The sequence below is a fragment of the Heteronotia binoei genome, chromosome 19 (genome assembly GCF_032191835.1).
Source record: "Heteronotia binoei isolate CCM8104 ecotype False Entrance Well chromosome 19, APGP_CSIRO_Hbin_v1, whole genome shotgun sequence".
Lineage (NCBI taxonomy): Eukaryota > Metazoa > Chordata > Lepidosauria > Squamata > Gekkonidae > Heteronotia > Heteronotia binoei.
Genome location: NC_083241.1, coordinates 552,294 through 568,591, shown reverse-complemented (window position 1 = coordinate 568,591; position 16,298 = coordinate 552,294).

Genomic DNA, 16,298 nt, shown 5'->3' with positions numbered 1-16,298 from the left:
GATGGATCCAGGGGGTCTGATTCTGGATAAGGCAGCTTCATACGTTCATAAATGTTCATATGTCTAAAGGGAGGGATGGTGGCTCAGTGGTAAGCAGAAGGTCCCAGGTTCAATCCCCGGCATCTCCAACTAAAAAGGGTCCAGGCAAGGAGGCCTGAGAAACCTCAGCTGGAGACCCTGGAGAGCCGCTGCTAGTCTGAGCAGACAAGACTGACTTTGATGGACCCAGGGGGTCTGATTCAGTAGAAGGCAGCTTCATATGTGGGAGGGGTGGTGGCTCAGTGGTAAGCCGAATGTCCCAGGTTCAATCCCCGGCATCTCCAGCTCAAAAGGGTCCAGGCAAGGAGGCATGGAAAACTTCAGCTGGAGACTGACTTTGATGGACTAAAGAGGGTCTGATTCAGTCGAAGGCAGCTTCAGAGGTTCCCAGGCAAACTTCCGGGGGGGGGGGCAACCGCCAGCCCCCCCTCCCCGCTTTTCCTTCCTAGGCTCCCCCCCCCCCCGCGCCCGGCCAGAAGTGCCTGAGCCAGGCCAGCCAGGCGGCGGGAGGCTTGTGCCCCCGGCCGGACTGCGGAGGTTTGCGGTGCCGCGGGCTGGCCAGGAGGGCAGGCGCAGGAAGGGCCAAGCGGCGGCCGGGGAGGGCCTCGCCTGGGCTGGCCAAGGTCACGTTAGAGGTCAGTGGGGGCGCCGGGCAGGACAGGCAGCGGCCTCCTTCCCCGCCACGACGCGCGGGCCGGCCGGCGCCTGGGAGCGGGGGGGGGGAGGGGGGTGGTCGCAGAGCCTCGCCTGCCGCAGCCCCCCCCTCGCCTCTCCCCTCCCCTCCCCTCCGCGGCCTGCGGGCTGGCGGGCTGGCGGGCGGACTCACAGTGGCGGCGGGGGGGCTGCAGGGGCGCGGGGGGCGGCGGGAGGAGCGGCTGCAGGGCGGCGGGCGAGCGGGCCCAGGCGGGCAGGAGCGCGGTGGCGCCGAGGCGGAGAGCCATGGTGGCGCGGCTGGCTGGCTGGCTGGCGGAGGAAGAGGCAGGCGAGCGCGCCGGCTGCAGGAGGAGGAGGAGGCGGCGCCGGGCGGGCGGGGGAGCCGGCCTGCCTGCCTGCCTCCTGCACGCTCCCCGCGCCCTCGGCCCTCCCCGGGGCGGAGCCGAGCCGAGCCCCGCGGGCCGGGGTGGGCAGCCGGGAGGAAGGCGGGCCGGGGGCGGCCACGTGCGCCTTTGTTCCCGGGCAGCCCCCTCCTGCCTGCCTGCCTGCCTGGCGCAGAGGTCCCGCCGCAGGGTTTGCGCAGCAGCAGCCGCCGCAGGGGCCGGAGCGAGGCAGGGCCAAGGCCGCCGCTGATAAGAAGCGGCGTCAAGCAAAGGGCAGCGGCCCCCGCGCTACTCCCCAGAGGAGGGAGGGGGGGGGCAGCCTCTGCAGGCCCTGCTTCAGCTCCCCGTGGATGCTTCGCGCATAGGGCGGCTGGCCTAGTGACTGTCGTCATATCTGTCTGGCAGATGGGTCACCGGGTGAGTCAGCCTCAGCAGGAGAAAAGAGACGGAGCTTTCCAGAGAGGAGAGCGGGGAGTGATTCCCCCAAGCCTCTTCCCCCCTGCCCCAGTTGTGCTGCTGCTGGCCTGACTCTCGGGGACCCCTGCAGGGCCCAGGCACAAAGCCCGGGAGCAATAGGGGCGGGGGGGGAGGGGCAGCAGGTCCCCGGTGTGGCTGGGGGCCTCCAGGTTTTCCATGCTGCTCAGGGCTTGGGGCATTTTGTGCACCTGCAGATCACAGGGCTTTGCCCTCCTGCCGTTGCTGCTGCCACCGCTGGTGCTGTGCCATGGGATGGCAGCCAGTGGGGTTGGGAGTCACACCTGAGTGAGTTGAATGCCCGCTGGCCGAGGGATGGCCGGGGTGCCCAAATCCATGTGCCCACTGGAGCAAAGGCAACCGTTCTCTTCTCCTGGGAGCTCTGGGTTGGGAAGGGAGAGCTTCCCCTTCAGTGGGCCTGTTCCAGCCCTCTGCCCCCCAGGCTACAGAGGACCCCTGGGCACAAAGCTCCATGTGGCTGAGGAGGGGATTCTGGGCACACACACACACCCCTTCACACACACACACACACACCCCACAGGCAGAAACTGACTGGGTGGAAGTTCACAGAGAGAAAAGCAGTTGTAAAACAGTTAGGTTTTAACAGATGCCTTTCAGTTTGCAGGGCCTCAGGGTGTGGAGTTGGAGGGATGACCCACCATCTCCGCTTGTCCTGAGAATCCACTTTCCTGCCCGAGGAGGAGGAGGCAGCTACCAGTGTGCAAGACCTCCTGGAGCAGAGACCCATCCTCGCCTCCGGTTTTGGAGGAGGACCGTGCTGTGCCCTAGTTTAAGAAGGCAGCTTTCTGTCTCTTTGCTTTCTACACGTACAGTCTGATTTGTTTCTGAAACAAACTGCTTGCAAGATTGGCAGGTTTTCCACCTCCAGGTATTTATGGATAAACTACGTTATCTCTGGATGGTTTTCTGTCTGGCCTCTGACCGAGTTCCAGCACAGAAAGGCCCTTTAGCTCCCTGCTGAAGAACCTGTGTGGGTCAAGTCACATTAGTGCCTCCCAGCTGATATCTCTGAAGCCTCCACACACACACCTGTCCCCCCCCCCAGTTGTTAATCCAGCTTCATATTAAACTAGGAGCCTTTGCCACTGGCAGGAGTCCCCACCCCGCCCCCGGACACTAGAGTGAGGGGCGCCCTTGGCTTTTGGAGCCCCTGGAGAGCATCTGTGCGGAGCTCCCACCCTGGCTGGGGGCCATTGACTCCAGCTTTTACTCTGCCCACCCCCTCTGCTCCCCACCTTGACCTGATCCGGCTCCTGGGCAGAACTCCAGCCGTTGCCAGCCTGAGGAGACCACCCTGGTTTCCCAGCAGCATCTCGTACCTCTGTCACCCTTCGTGACTCCATCCCTTTGTCAAGGCTCCCTGCCACAGCTACCAGGTCCGACCCCCCCCCCCCCATGGCAGAACAGAGCAGGCCCACAACTGTTCTCATGAGCCTTTGCCTCCATAAGGACAGAAGAGGAGCCCTGTTGGATCAGGCCAGTGGCCCCTCCAGTCCAACACTCTATGTCACATGGTGGCCAAAAAACCCAGGTTCCATCAGGAGGTCCACCAGTGGGGTCAGGACACTAAAAGTCGTCCTACTGTTACCCCCCAAGGACCAAGAAAACAGAGCATCACTGCCTCAGACAAAATCATAAGAGAAGCCCTGTTGGATCAGGCCAGTGGCCCCTCCAGTCCAACACTCTGTGTCACACGGTGGCCAAAAAACCCAGGTTCCATCAGGAGGTCCACCAGTGGGGTCAGGACACTAAAAGCCGTCCTGCTGTTGCCCCCCAAGGACCAAGAAGACAGAGCATCACTGTCTCAGACATAAAATCGTAAGAGAAGCCATGTTGGATCAGGCCAGTGGCCCATCCAGTCCAACACTCTGCGTCACACAGTGGCCAAAAAACCCAAGTGCCATCAAGAGGTCTACCAGTGGGGCCAGGACACTAGAAGCCCTCCCACTGTGCCCCCCTCAGCACCAAGAATACAGAGCATCACTGCCCCAGACAGAGAGTTCCATCTATACCCTGTGGCTAATAGCCACTGATGGACTCTGCTCCAGATGTTGATCCAATCCCCTCTTGAAGCTGGCTATGCTTGTAGCCACCACCACCTCCTGTGGCAGAGAATTCCATGTGCTAATCCCCCTTTGGGTGAAGGACTTCCTTTTATCACTTCTAACTTGACTGCTCAGCAATTTCATTGAATGTCCATGAGTTCTCGTATTGTGAGAAAGGGAGAAAAGGACTTCTTTCTCGACCTCCTCCCGCACAGCCTTAGCAGGTATTTTCACACTCTCCAAAACGCCATTTCAAGTTTTTACTCTGTGTCCGAACTGCAGCCCCAGCCAGGCCGCTGCCCACCTGCTGCCATAACGACAGGTGCATGGAACTCACCCTGCAGACCTCCTGCCTCTGCAGCTGCTCCCCCCCCCCCCCGTTGGATGAAACCCCTTCCCCTTCCTTTCGACCCTGGAGCTTCGTCTCTAGAAGACCTGCGTTTCATGTCCTGTCCCCAGACCAGACTCTTGGCCCTCCTGTCTGTTTTCTTCTTGCCCTTTATGCCCCCAAAGGCCTGCGGCTTGCCTCAACTGCTGGCCGGTCTCCTTCCCCCCCCCCCCCCAATTGACAACATCTCTCAGCCAGGTGGGCTCATGCAAAGGTTTCCTTATTGTATCCAGCTGTTCTGCCGTTTGCAGTTCAGTTTCCCACTCCATATGTTGTGGGGAGGGAATGAAGATTTTCCTTCTTTGCACTCTCGTTATTTTGGAGCACTGCCCGGGTGCCGAGCGGATGCCTCCTCTTTGCAGACCAGGTGCCGGCAGGCAGGGCCCTCTGGCCCAGAAGAACTCCAGGAACCATTGCTGTAGTCATGGCAGCAGCAGGAGGGCACGGCATTGGGAAGGGCCATTCCAAACGATGAGAAGGTGAGACAGCCAGTCTGCTCAGCATCCCAGCTTTTGTGCCTTTCAGGGCAGACTCCCCGCCCCCCCCCCCCCAGCCTGCCTGCCTGCCGCCTTCTGGCCCAAAGTGAGCTCTGCCATCTTGCTAGCCCCCCCCCCCCCAAAAAAAGTGGAAGCTGAGCCCCCAGAAGGCCTCCCCACAGGCAGGGCTCCTGGTGACCTGCTGGGGCAAGAGGGGGACTCCTGAAGCCTTCCCTTGTCTCTGGCCTGGGGCCTCCATCCGCCTTGCCTGGCAGGAGGCCAGCACTGCCCCCCATCTGAAGGGGGGAGGGGGACCGCCTCCTCACCTCATCTGTGCCTGGCGCTCAGCCTCCCTGCCCCTGTGTCAGCAGAGAGCCTCTTCTTCTGGCCTCCCAGGCAGAGGGGCTCGGCTGCTTGGATCTCCTGGCTGCGCCTCTCCTGATTTGGGCTTTTTCCTTTCTTCTGGCAGAGCCAGAGGTGTCGGGTGCCTCCTCCTCCCACGGCCTGTGGCCCTATCCCCCTTGTGGTGAGTGAGCCCACGTCAGCATCTGGAAAGCCAGCTGTGCACTCACACCGGGGGGGGGCATCCTGCAAAAACGTCCTGCTGCGGTGCCCCAGGCTCTGCCATAAAGGGTCCTGGCATGGCTGGGGTGCTGGTGCCCACCTTGCTGCCTGTGGGTCCTTTCACTGAAGGTGGTATCCTTGGACCGCTGCTTATGGACTTCCCACCATTCTGCTCACAACTGAGGGGGCTCTCTGCCAGCCACAGAATGGGGCAGGGTGTCCTTTCAGAAGTGGCGGAACCGCTGTGGTTTTCAGGCTGGCCCAGAAGACGCTTCGGGTTTGGCATCCAGGATAGAAGACGGGCTCCTTTGCACTTTCCGTAGCAGGTTTGAAAGGGGGGGCTAGTTTTGTTTTATATGGCAGGACTGCTTGCAAATAGCACTTCTCTGACCCAAGTCTCGGTGTGGGGGGAGGGGGCATGGCCTTCACTGGTGGCACAGGACAGCCTTTTCTGGGCTCCATCACATACCCTGGCGTTGCCACCTTTTTCGAAGCTGGCACACAGGTCTTGTAATTCCTATGGGGTCCCACTTGTTTAAAGACCTGGAAGGCTCCGTAGAGATGCTGTCGGCTTCCAGCCGTGGCCAGCTGAAGACAGACACTGGCACTGTTTCTTCTATGTTTAAAAGTTAGAATGCAGACATTTGGCAAGGACAGCAGTCTCTGAAAGGTTGTTGCAGCCCACACGATCCAAAAGACAATGAGGAAACGGGGCTGTCCAAGGGAGGGGCAAACTGTTTGTGCTTCTAGGACAGCGTTGAAGGAGAGGGTGGAGCCGCTCCTCGGAGCTTGCTTAGCTGCTGCTCTTGTGGTTCTGTCAGGTGCTTGCTGATGCGGCATGTCACTTCCTCTTCTGCTTACAGACAGATTGCAAGATATGAGAACGCTTGAGTCTTGCAGCAAGATTCCCAGGACAGAAGAAGATGGGCGGGTTTGTATACCCAGGACCGGCCCTAGACTCTCTTGCACCGTAGGCAAGGCTGACTTCTGTCACCCTCCCTGCACTGATAAGGTCACCGAGTCACATGCAGGGTGCCCAATTTGGAGACCCCAAAAGGCCAGCACCCTAGGCAGTCACCAAGTTTGCCTACTGGCAGAGCTGGCCCTGTGTGTACCCCACTTTTCTTTACCTGAAGGAGTTGCAAAGCGGCTTACAATCGCCTTTCCCTTCCTCTCCCCACAAGAGGCACCTTGAGAGGCAGGTGGGGCTGAGGGAGCTCAGAGAGAACCAGGACTGGCCCATCAGGGCATGTGGAGGAGGGGGGGGGGGAAGCAGCCCCCGTGAGAGTCTGCCGCTCTTAGCCATGATGCCACACTGGATCTCAACATCCCTTCAGCTGATCTGTTGCATCAGAGTTCTGGTCCCTAGTCAAGAATGCCGTCCTGAACAATTCTGTTTTTCACATTTTGTGAAATGAAGAAACGTGAGGGGCGGGGCTTCCTAACAGCCTCAGGAAGACCATCCCATAATGTGGGAGCCACCACAGCACTGTGTGAACTGCTGGGGTTACCTGTTTGGGAGGAGGGGAACCTTCAGAAGGTTTTGCTCTGATGAGTGCAGTTGTTACAGTGGAACACGCTGTTGGATATTGGCCCTCTGCACACAAGAGGATCCGGGAGGGAAAGGGTGAAGAGAATTCTCTCTCTCTCTCTCTCTTGGGTACACTTGGCCCCGCCCTCTCATCGGTTAGATTTTGGGCCTCTTTGCCCCTCATTTGTCTTTTTATTTCATCTTCCATAGGCCCTCCCTTCTCTCTCTTTCTGTGCTTGGAGCTGTAGCAAGTGAACCTTTCACAAATTAATCTGTTCACAATAAGTTAACCCATGTTCCTACATTAATATGTTTTGTAACATGTACTTCTATTTTTGTAAGTAAAATTTCTTTCTCTTGTTCCCACTGGAGTCAGATCATCAGCATCTTCCCCCTTCCCTGGGAAACATGGAGGATCGGGGATACTGTGGAAAGGTTCTGTGCTTCCAAGGCAAACTGTCTTTTTTCTTTTTTACATTTAACCCAGTCCATACCGGAAGAGGTACCTGGGGCTTCAGTGCCATGAGGGGCTTTGCATGTCCCCTCCCCAGCTACACAGAGTTGCTAGAACTTTTTTTGGGGAGGAGCTCCAAGCTTGCTTCTCTAGTAATAAAGTTGGACCCCGAATCACCCTAAGCCCTTAAGGGAGTCAATGCAAGACAGCTGGGCCCTCTCAAAAGGGGAGCCCCCTGCCCCTCCCAATCAACCCAACGCCTGCCTTGTCAACAGTCAGTTTCAGCTGGTTTGCCCTTGAGCCATTCAGCTACAGCAGTCGGGTTCAGAGGCTCTCTGGCGTCTGCAGGCAATCTGGATAAATGAGAATTTGTCTTAGTGTTAAGAGTTAAAGAACTCTAAAGAGCGTGAACAAACATGTGGACGAGTGACCCAGTGGATGTTGTTTACCTAGACTTCCAGAAAGCTCCGATAAAGTCTGTCATCAAAGGCTCCTGAGTAAACTCTGCAGTCGGGATGAGGAGACGGGTCCTCTGGTGGATGAAAAGCTGGTTAAAGAAAGCAAACTCTTGGATACAGCAGGCCCAAGGGGTGGGCCATTGGCCTGATCCAACACATTGTATCTGAAGCAGTGACCGCAGGGACTCATGAAAACTCCTCCCTTGTGGCCACCAACTGTGTTCATCTTGAAAGTGCTGCTGAGGCTCCTTTCTGCTGCTACAGACCAGGGGTCCCCAAACCCCAGGCTGTGGACCGGTACTGGTCCATGATCTGTTAGCAATCGTAATTATTTCATTATACATTACAGTGTAGTAATAAGAAGAATAAGAATAAGACATTGGATTTACATCCTGCCTTCCACTCCGAATTTCAGAGTGGCTCACAATCTCCTTTACCTTCCTCTCCCACAGCAAACACCCTGTGAGAGGGGTGGAGCTGAGAGAGAAGAAGAAGATAGAAGAAGATATTGGATTTATATCCCGCCCTCCACTCCGAAGAGTCTCAGAGCGGCTCACAATCTCCTTTACCTTCCTCCCCCACAACAGACACCCTGTGAGGTGGGTGGGGCTGGAGAGGGCTCTCACAGCAGCTGCCCTTTCAAGGACAACCTCTGTCAGAGCTATGGCTGACCCAAGGCCATGCTAGCAGGTGAAAGTGGAGGAGTGGGGAATCAAACCCGGTTCTCCCAGATAAGAGTCCGCACACTTAACCACTACACCAAACTGGCTCTCTCCCAGAAGCTGCCCTTTCAAAGACAGCTCTGCGATAGCTATGGCTGACCCAAGGCCATTCCAGCAGCTGCAAGTGGAGGAGTGGGGAATCCAACCCCGTTCTCCCAAATAAGAGTCTGCACACTTCACCACCACACCAAACACTTTAGAAATAAAGTACACAATTGTATCATCTTGTACCATCACACACACCCCCACCCCCCAGTCCATGGAAGAATTGTCTTCCACAAAACCAGTCCCTGGCGCCAGAAAGGTTGGGGACTGCTGCTATAGACAGACTATTATGGTTCCCCATCTTGACCTATGAGGAGGGGCATGAGAAATTAGGGCTCTTTGGCTTGGAGAAATGACAACTGAGGAGTGAAATGACAGAGGTTTGCAAAATGGGATAGAGAAGGTAGAACAAGAAGTACTTTTCTCCCTTTCTCACAATCCAAAAACTTGAGACCACTCAATGAAATTAGTGAACAGTAGATTTAGATCAAAGGAAGGCCTCCTTCAGCCTAGAGCTGTTAACTGGTGGAATTCGCTGCTGCAGGAAGTGGTGGCAGCCTTGAGCACAAACAGCTGCAAGAGGAGATCTGAAACATCTGGAGCAGAGGTCCCAGAGTGGCTGTTAGCCATCAGGTATAAAGGGAACGCACTATGTCGAGGACACTGATGCTCTGTCTTCTTGGCAACATAAATATATAAATATAATAAGCATAAAATTGTTTGTGTATATTTTTGAGCTTTGTTTTATTGGTATATTATTGAGCCATTGCTGTATTTTAACTGTTTCATTACGACTGTGATCAGCCCTGAGCCCATATGGGAAAGGGCGGAATATAAATCAACTGAATAAATAAAACAAAACAGTGGGAGGGCTTCTGGAGTTCTGGCTCCGCTGGTGGACCTCCTGATGGCCCACCTGGGTTTTGGCCCGCAGGCAACACAAGAGGGTGGACTGGAGGGCCCAGCTTGGCTTCTCTTCCGTTCTTCAGTGCAGAGCTGGGTGTCCTCAGCATATTGATGGCACCCCATCTGAAAGCTTCACACAGAGCCTAAACAACACGAAGGCACCAGGCAGGCCCTGCCCCACCCCACAGGAAACCTGTCCCCTTTCTGAGTCCTGCCCCCAGGGACTGGCACCACAGGCTTCTATTTGGGGTCCCCCGGGAACCCTAATATTCCTTTCCTCCGCCCCCCACTCAACAGCTCTCCCACCTCCTTATTCAGAGCATCTTCTCAACATAAAGCTACAGTCTTGCGGGGGGGGGGGGGGGGAGGCTGAACAGAACCTCTAAGGGCCGGAGGCAGTACAGGCCTCTTTGTTGGGAGCCGCCCTGAGCCACTTGTGGGAAGGGCGGGATACAAATCATAAATAAATAAATAATAAATACCGTAAATTTGTAAGGGGGGAAATGGTGGGGGTGGGATTTGGACTGCTTCAAGGCTTTGGGGGGGGGGGGGAGCAGATCGTTTCTTGAGCGGCCCCTCTCCTGGGGAGTCCAGCACTGAGGCTTCGGACCCTGCAGGGCAGAGACCTCTGGATGTGGGGGGTGCACGACTTGTGAGCCCCCACCCACAGCTTACATTGCGGTGCAGCGCTCTTATGTAGCGGAGGCTCTTCCACACGGGCGGCTGGCTGGGAAGCCCGCCCTCCCCCCAGCCCGGGAGACGCCGCTTGCACCTCGCCAGCCAGCCCGCGCCACCCGCTGCTGCCTGGCCGGCCAGCTGACTCTCGGGGCCCGGGGGCGGGGAGGCAGGGCAGGGCCGCCCTCTGGCCAAGCGAAGCCCGCGGGGCTGGGCTCCGGCGTTTCGCAGCTGAGCCGGGAGGGGGCGCTCGAGGAAAGAAAGAAGGAAGGAAAGGCTGCTGCGGTGCTGAGGGCAGGGCCTGGGCGGTGTTGGCGCCGGAGGAGAGGCTCGTTCTCGCAGGGGCTGCTGCTCCTTGGGGGCCCTCTTCTCACCGCCCAGCCGGTCGAGTTTGCTGCAGAGAGGATGGCGCCAAGGCTAAGGCCGGCAGCAGCCTGGAGAAAAACGCCCTGCCCTAATAATGGGGGGGGGGGGCTTCCGGGGATGATCTTTCTGGCCTTCAGGGGCCCCTTCGTGTGCCTGGGAGAGCCTGCTAGCAACCCCAGGTGCCCCCTCTCCAGGTGAAAGCAGCTCCCCCCACCCCGGACTCAGAAAGGTGCTGAAGGGGAGCTTGGGGGGAGGGGTTTCCAAGGCCATGCCAAATGCAGGGGAAGCTACAGCATATGACAAGGGGCTGTGAAGAGGGTCTGCAGAGCATGTGTGGCCAGCAGCCTGGCAGCTGCAGTGGCTGAGAGGGCCAGCTGGTTGGGACGCGGGGAGGCTGCGGCTCCCAGAAATGGCCTTTGAAGAAGATATTGGCTTTATAGCCTGCCCTATACTCAGAATCTCAGTGCCTCAGAGCAGTCACGATCTCCTTTTCCTTCCCCTCCCACAACAGGCACCCTGTGAGGTGGGTGGGGCTGAGAGAGCTTTTACAGCAGCTGCCCTTTCAAGGACAACTCTGTGAGAGGTATGGCTGACCCAAGCCCATTCCAGCAGCTGCAAGCGGAGGAGTGGGGAATCCAACCCGGTTCTCCCAGATAAGAGAGCTGTGGCTGACCCAAGTCCATTCCAGCAGCTGCAAGCGGAGGAGTGGGGAATCCAACCCGGTTCTCCCAGATAAGAGAGCTCTGGCTGACCCAAGGCCATTCCAGCAGCTGCAAGTGGAGGAGTGGGGAATCAAACCCGGTTCTCCCAGATAAGAGAGCTCTGGCTGACCCAAGGCCATTCCAGCAGCTGCAAGTGGAGGAGTGGGGAATCAAACCAGGTTCTCCCAGATAAGAGAGCTATGGCTGACCCAAGGCCATTCCAGCAGCTGCAAGTGGAGGAGTGCGGAATCAAACCCAGTTCTTCCAGGTAAGAGAGCTCTGGCTGATCCAAGGCCATTCCAGCAGCTGCAAGTGGAGGAGGGGGGAATCAAACCCGGTTCTCCCAGATAAGAGAGCTCTGGCTGACCCAAGGCCATTCCAGCAGCTGCAAGCGGAGGAGTGGGGAATCAAACCAGGTTCTCCCAGATAAGAGAGCTCTGGCTGACCCAAGGCCATTCCTGCAGCTGCAAGCAGAGGAGTGGGGAATCAAACCCAGTTCTCCCAGATAGAGCTCTGGCTGACCCAAGGCCATTCCAGCAGCTGCAAGTGGAGGAGTGGGGAATCAAACCCGGTTCTCCCAGATAAGAGAGCTCTGGCTGACCCAAGGCCATTCCAGCAGCTGCAAGTGGAGGAGTGGGGAATCAAACCAGGTTCTCCCAGATAAGAGAGCTCTGGCTGACCCAAGGCCATTCCTGCAACTGCAATCAGAGGAGTGGGGAATCAAACCCAGTTCTCCCAGATAAGAGAGCTCTGGCTGACCCAAGACCATTCCAGCAGGTGCAAGTGGAGGAGTGGGGAATCAAACCCAGTTCTTCCAGGTAAGAGAGCTCTGGCTGATCCAAGGCCATTCCAGCAGCTGCAAGTGGAGGAGGGGGGAATCAAACCCGGTTCTCCCAGATAAGAGAGCTCTGGCTGATCCAAGGCCATTCCAGCAGCTGCAAGTGGAGGAGGGGGGAATCAAACCCAGTTCTCCCAGATAAGAGAGCTCTGGCTGATCCAAGGCCATTCCAGCAGCTGCAAGTGGAGGAGGGGGGAATCAAACCCGGTTCTCCCAGATAAGAGAGCTCTGGCTGACCCAAGGCCATTCCAGCAGCTGCAAGTGGAGGAGTGGGGAATCAAACCCGATTCTCCCAGATAAGAGAGCTCTGGCTGACCGAAGGCCATTCCAGCAGCTGCAAGTGGAGGAGTGGGGAATCGAACCCGGTTCTCCCAGATAAGAGAGCTCTGGCTGACCGAAGGCCATTCCAGCAGGTGCAAGTGGAGGGGTGGGGAATCAAACCCGGTTCTCCCAGATAAGAGACCTCTGGCTGACCCAAGGCCATTCCAGCAGCTGCAAGTGGAAGAGGGGGGAATCAAACCCGGTTCTCCCAGATAAGAGAGCTCTGGCTGACCCAAGGCCATTCCAGCAGCTGCAAGTGGAGGAGTGGGGAATCAAACCCGGTTCTCCCAGATAAGAGAGCTCTGGCTGACCCAAGGCCATTCCAGCAGCTGCAAGCAGAGGAGTGGGGAATCAAACCTGGTTCTCCCTGATAAGAGAGCTCTGGCTGACCCAAGGCCATTCCAGCAGCTGCAAGTGGAAGAGGGGGGAATCAAACCCGGTTCTCCCCGATAAGAGAGCTCTGGCTGACCCAAGGCCATTCCAGCAGCTGCAAGTGGAAGAGGGGGGAATCAAACCTGGTTCTCCCCGATAAGAGAGCTCTGGCTGACCCAAGGCCATTCCAGCAGCTGCAAGTGGAGGAGTGGGGAATCAAACCCGGTTCTCCCAGATAAGAGAGCTCTGGCTGACCCAAGGCCATTCCAGCAGCTGCAAGTGGAGGAGTGGGGAATCAAACCAGGTTCTCCCAGATAAGAGAGCTCTGGCTGACCCAAGGCCATTCCTGCAACTGCAATCAGAGGAGTGGGGAATCAAACCCAGTTCTCCCAGATAAGAGAGCTCTGGCTGACCCAAGACCATTCCAGCAGGTGCAAGTGGAGGAGTGGGGAATCAAACCCAGTTCTTCCAGGTAAGAGAGCTCTGGCTGATCCAAGGCCATTCCAGCAGCTGCAAGTGGAGGAGGGGGGAATCAAACCCGGTTCTCCCAGATAAGAGAGCTCTGGCTGATCCAAGGCCATTCCAGCAGCTGCAAGTGGAGGAGGGGGGAATCAAACCCAGTTCTCCCAGATAAGAGAGCTCTGGCTGATCCAAGGCCATTCCAGCAGCTGCAAGTGGAGGAGGGGGGAATCAAACCCGGTTCTCCCAGATAAGAGAGCTCTGGCTGACCCAAGGCCATTCCAGCAGCTGCAAGTGGAGGAGTGGGGAATCAAACCCGATTCTCCCAGATAAGAGAGCTCTGGCTGACCGAAGGCCATTCCAGCAGCTGCAAGTGGAGGAGTGGGGAATCGAACCCGGTTCTCCCAGATAAGAGAGCTCTGGCTGACCGAAGGCCATTCCAGCAGGTGCAAGTGGAGGGGTGGGGAATCAAACCCGGTTCTCCCAGATAAGAGACCTCTGGCTGACCCAAGGCCATTCCAGCAGCTGCAAGTGGAAGAGGGGGGAATCAAACCCGGTTCTCCCAGATAAGAGAGCTCTGGCTGACCCAAGGCCATTCCAGCAGCTGCAAGTGGAGGAGTGGGGAATCAAACCCGGTTCTCCCAGATAAGAGAGCTCTGGCTGACCCAAGGCCATTCCAGCAGCTGCAAGCAGAGGAGTGGGGAATCAAACCTGGTTCTCCCCGATAAGAGAGCTCTGGCTGACCCAAGGCCATTCCAGCAGCTGCAAGTGGAAGAGGGGGGAATCAAACCCGGTTCTCCCCGATAAGAGAGCTCTGGCTGACCCAAGGCCATTCCAGCAGCTGCAAGTGGAAGAGGGGGGAATCAAACCTGGTTCTCCCCGATAAGAGAGCTCTGGCTGACCCAAGGCCATTACAGCAGCTGCAAGTGGAGGAGGGGGGAACCAAACCCGGTTCTCCCAGATAAGAGAGCTCTGGCTGACCCAAGGCCATTCCAGCAGCTGCAAGTGGAGGAGTGGGGAATCCAACCCGGTTCTCCCAGATAAGAGAGCTCTGGCTGACCCAAGGCCCTTCCAGCAGCTGCAAGCAGAGGAGTGGGGAATCAAACCCGGTTCTCCCAGTCTGCACACTTAACCACTGCACCAAAGAGCTCTTGACTGGTGCAAGAGCTGCCTGCCTGGCTGAGGAAGGTCTGTCCGGTTTGCCGCAGTGGCCTGTAGCAGCACGGAGGTCAGAGGGCACGCTTGGCCCAGAGGAGGCCCCGGGATCATGAGCGGGAGAGTCCGATCCAAATCCCTGCCGGCTGGCTTGTCTATTGGCTCATTGTCCCAGCAGCAGGACATCTTAAATCCAGGCTGCCATCCAGTGTGCACTTCCTGGGAGGGAGCTCCTTCCAACAGAGCACAAAGTTTCAGTCCAGGGGCAGCTTCAAGACCAACCACATTTCATTCTGGGCCCGCCCTTTGGGTGTGCAGATGTCAGCTTCTAGCCCCAACGGACTTCGGAGCCCCCCTGCTGCTGGCCGCCTTGGGGATTCCTTTGTGTGAGCAGATCTCCTTTGCTCCGTTGCCCACCTATGTCAGGCTCCCAGCCCTGCGGTCTCCTGCTGCCACCCTCCTTGTCCTTAAAGCGTTTTCTGAGGAAGGGTCTCTTTGCTTCACAGCCTCTGTGTCCCCGAAGGGGAGGGGAGGGGAGGGCTGGGCTGACAGCTGCACTGTCCGTGAGGCAGGAAGGAGTCCTCTCTCTCCGCGGCTTGCCCCTTGGGGGGAAGAGGAACAGGAGCAGAGCTGGATTAACAAGTAGACACCAGCCTATGGGCTCCCAGGCCAGCTTCCCCCCCTGCTTGCAGCCCTCCCAGCCTGCACACGCAGCCAGCAACTGAGCCGCTCTTTGCCCGACTTGCCTGGTGGGGCTGCCGCTGTTGTCCTCGCCAAGTTTGCCTCTCTCCGCCTCTCCCCTGCAGCTTCGGCAGAGGGGCTTTGGAGAAGGGGCCTGCAGGCTGCAGCGGGGTCCTGGGCGGTGGGGCGGGCACTTAGACTCCCTGAGATTTGGTCTGCCCAGGGGCCTCCCTCCTTAGGGTTTAATCCGGCACTGAACAGGACGCCTCCCGAGAGCCTCTGGCCTGGCTGGGAAAGGGCCCTTTGAGCTGCTGCTGCTTCCAAGGGGAGGGGGCGCTCTTGCCTCAGCGTGTCACTCCCACCCACTGCAGGTCATTTCCCCCATCCCCATTCCAGGAGGGTCTGGAAACACCCACAGTGCCCTTCTGTGTCCCCCGCCCTGCCACGATGGGCTCTCTGGCCAGTCCTGGGCTCATGCCCGTCTGCCTGGGACTGCCCAAGGATCCACTCCTGGAGATGGGCAGAGCACAAGTGGACCCCCCCCCCTGCCACCCATTGGCTGCTTCCAAAGCCTCTGGAGGAGGTTCCAAGGTTTCTGGTCTCCCTGCCGCTGAGCCTCTTGCTTGGGAGCTGGCCAGCCTGGGGGGGCTCCCCTCCCCTCTCCGGCTGGCCTCCAGGATGTTCAGTGACCCGCAGGCAGGCTCTCCGCAGCCACCGGCCAGGGCCATTCTCTCCTGCTCCCGTTGCCATGGCAAAAGGAGGGTCCCACACCAGTAGCAGGTTGCCGTGGCAACTGAGGCTGGTCTGGCAGGGGCTCTGTGCTCTCCTCTCCCCAGGGAACAGGAGGGCCTGCCTGCCTAGTCTGAGCTGCTGCTGCTTCCTGAGGTGGGAAGGCTGAAGGGGGCATGTCTGAAGTGAGAACTGAAGCTGAACAGCCAGCAGCCCCCACAGAAAGGGAGGGCATGTAGGAGAGCCTGCAGCCAGCTACACAGCCATTGCCCCTTGGTCTGGGGTTGGCTCCGTTCCTTGGCCTCCCACACGTACTTCTTAGGCCCATTGAGGGAAAAGGCTTGCCAAGGGAGACTCAGGATGGCTTCCACAAAGGGAAGCCCCCCTTCACCGCCCTCCTGGAGGGTTCTCCGGCATGTGGGCAAGGGCGATCCAGAAGACGGCATCTACTTGGAATTCCAAAAGTTTGGGGTTGTTTACAAAGTTCCTGGCTCCTGAGGAAGTTTAGCAGTCATGTGATAAAAGTCCTCCTTTGGTTTAAAAGTCGGTGAATTGAGAGGAGGGAAGTGAGCGGTGAGGTCCCACAAGGGTCAGGAACTGAGACGTCACAATTTCATTTCTTTCTAAATTATCTGGACTTGGGGTGAGCAGGACAGCAGGCAAGTCTGCCCGTTATACCAAATCATTCAGGATGGTGAAAAGCCAGTCAGATTGCGAAGAGCTCCTGGAGGGTCTCTTTAAATTGGGTGGGCTCCAGTGTGGCAGGTGAAGTTCAGTGCAGGAAGGTGTAAGCTGCTGCATGTTGGAAGAAAGCACCAGAACTTTCTGACAGTCGAGGGAA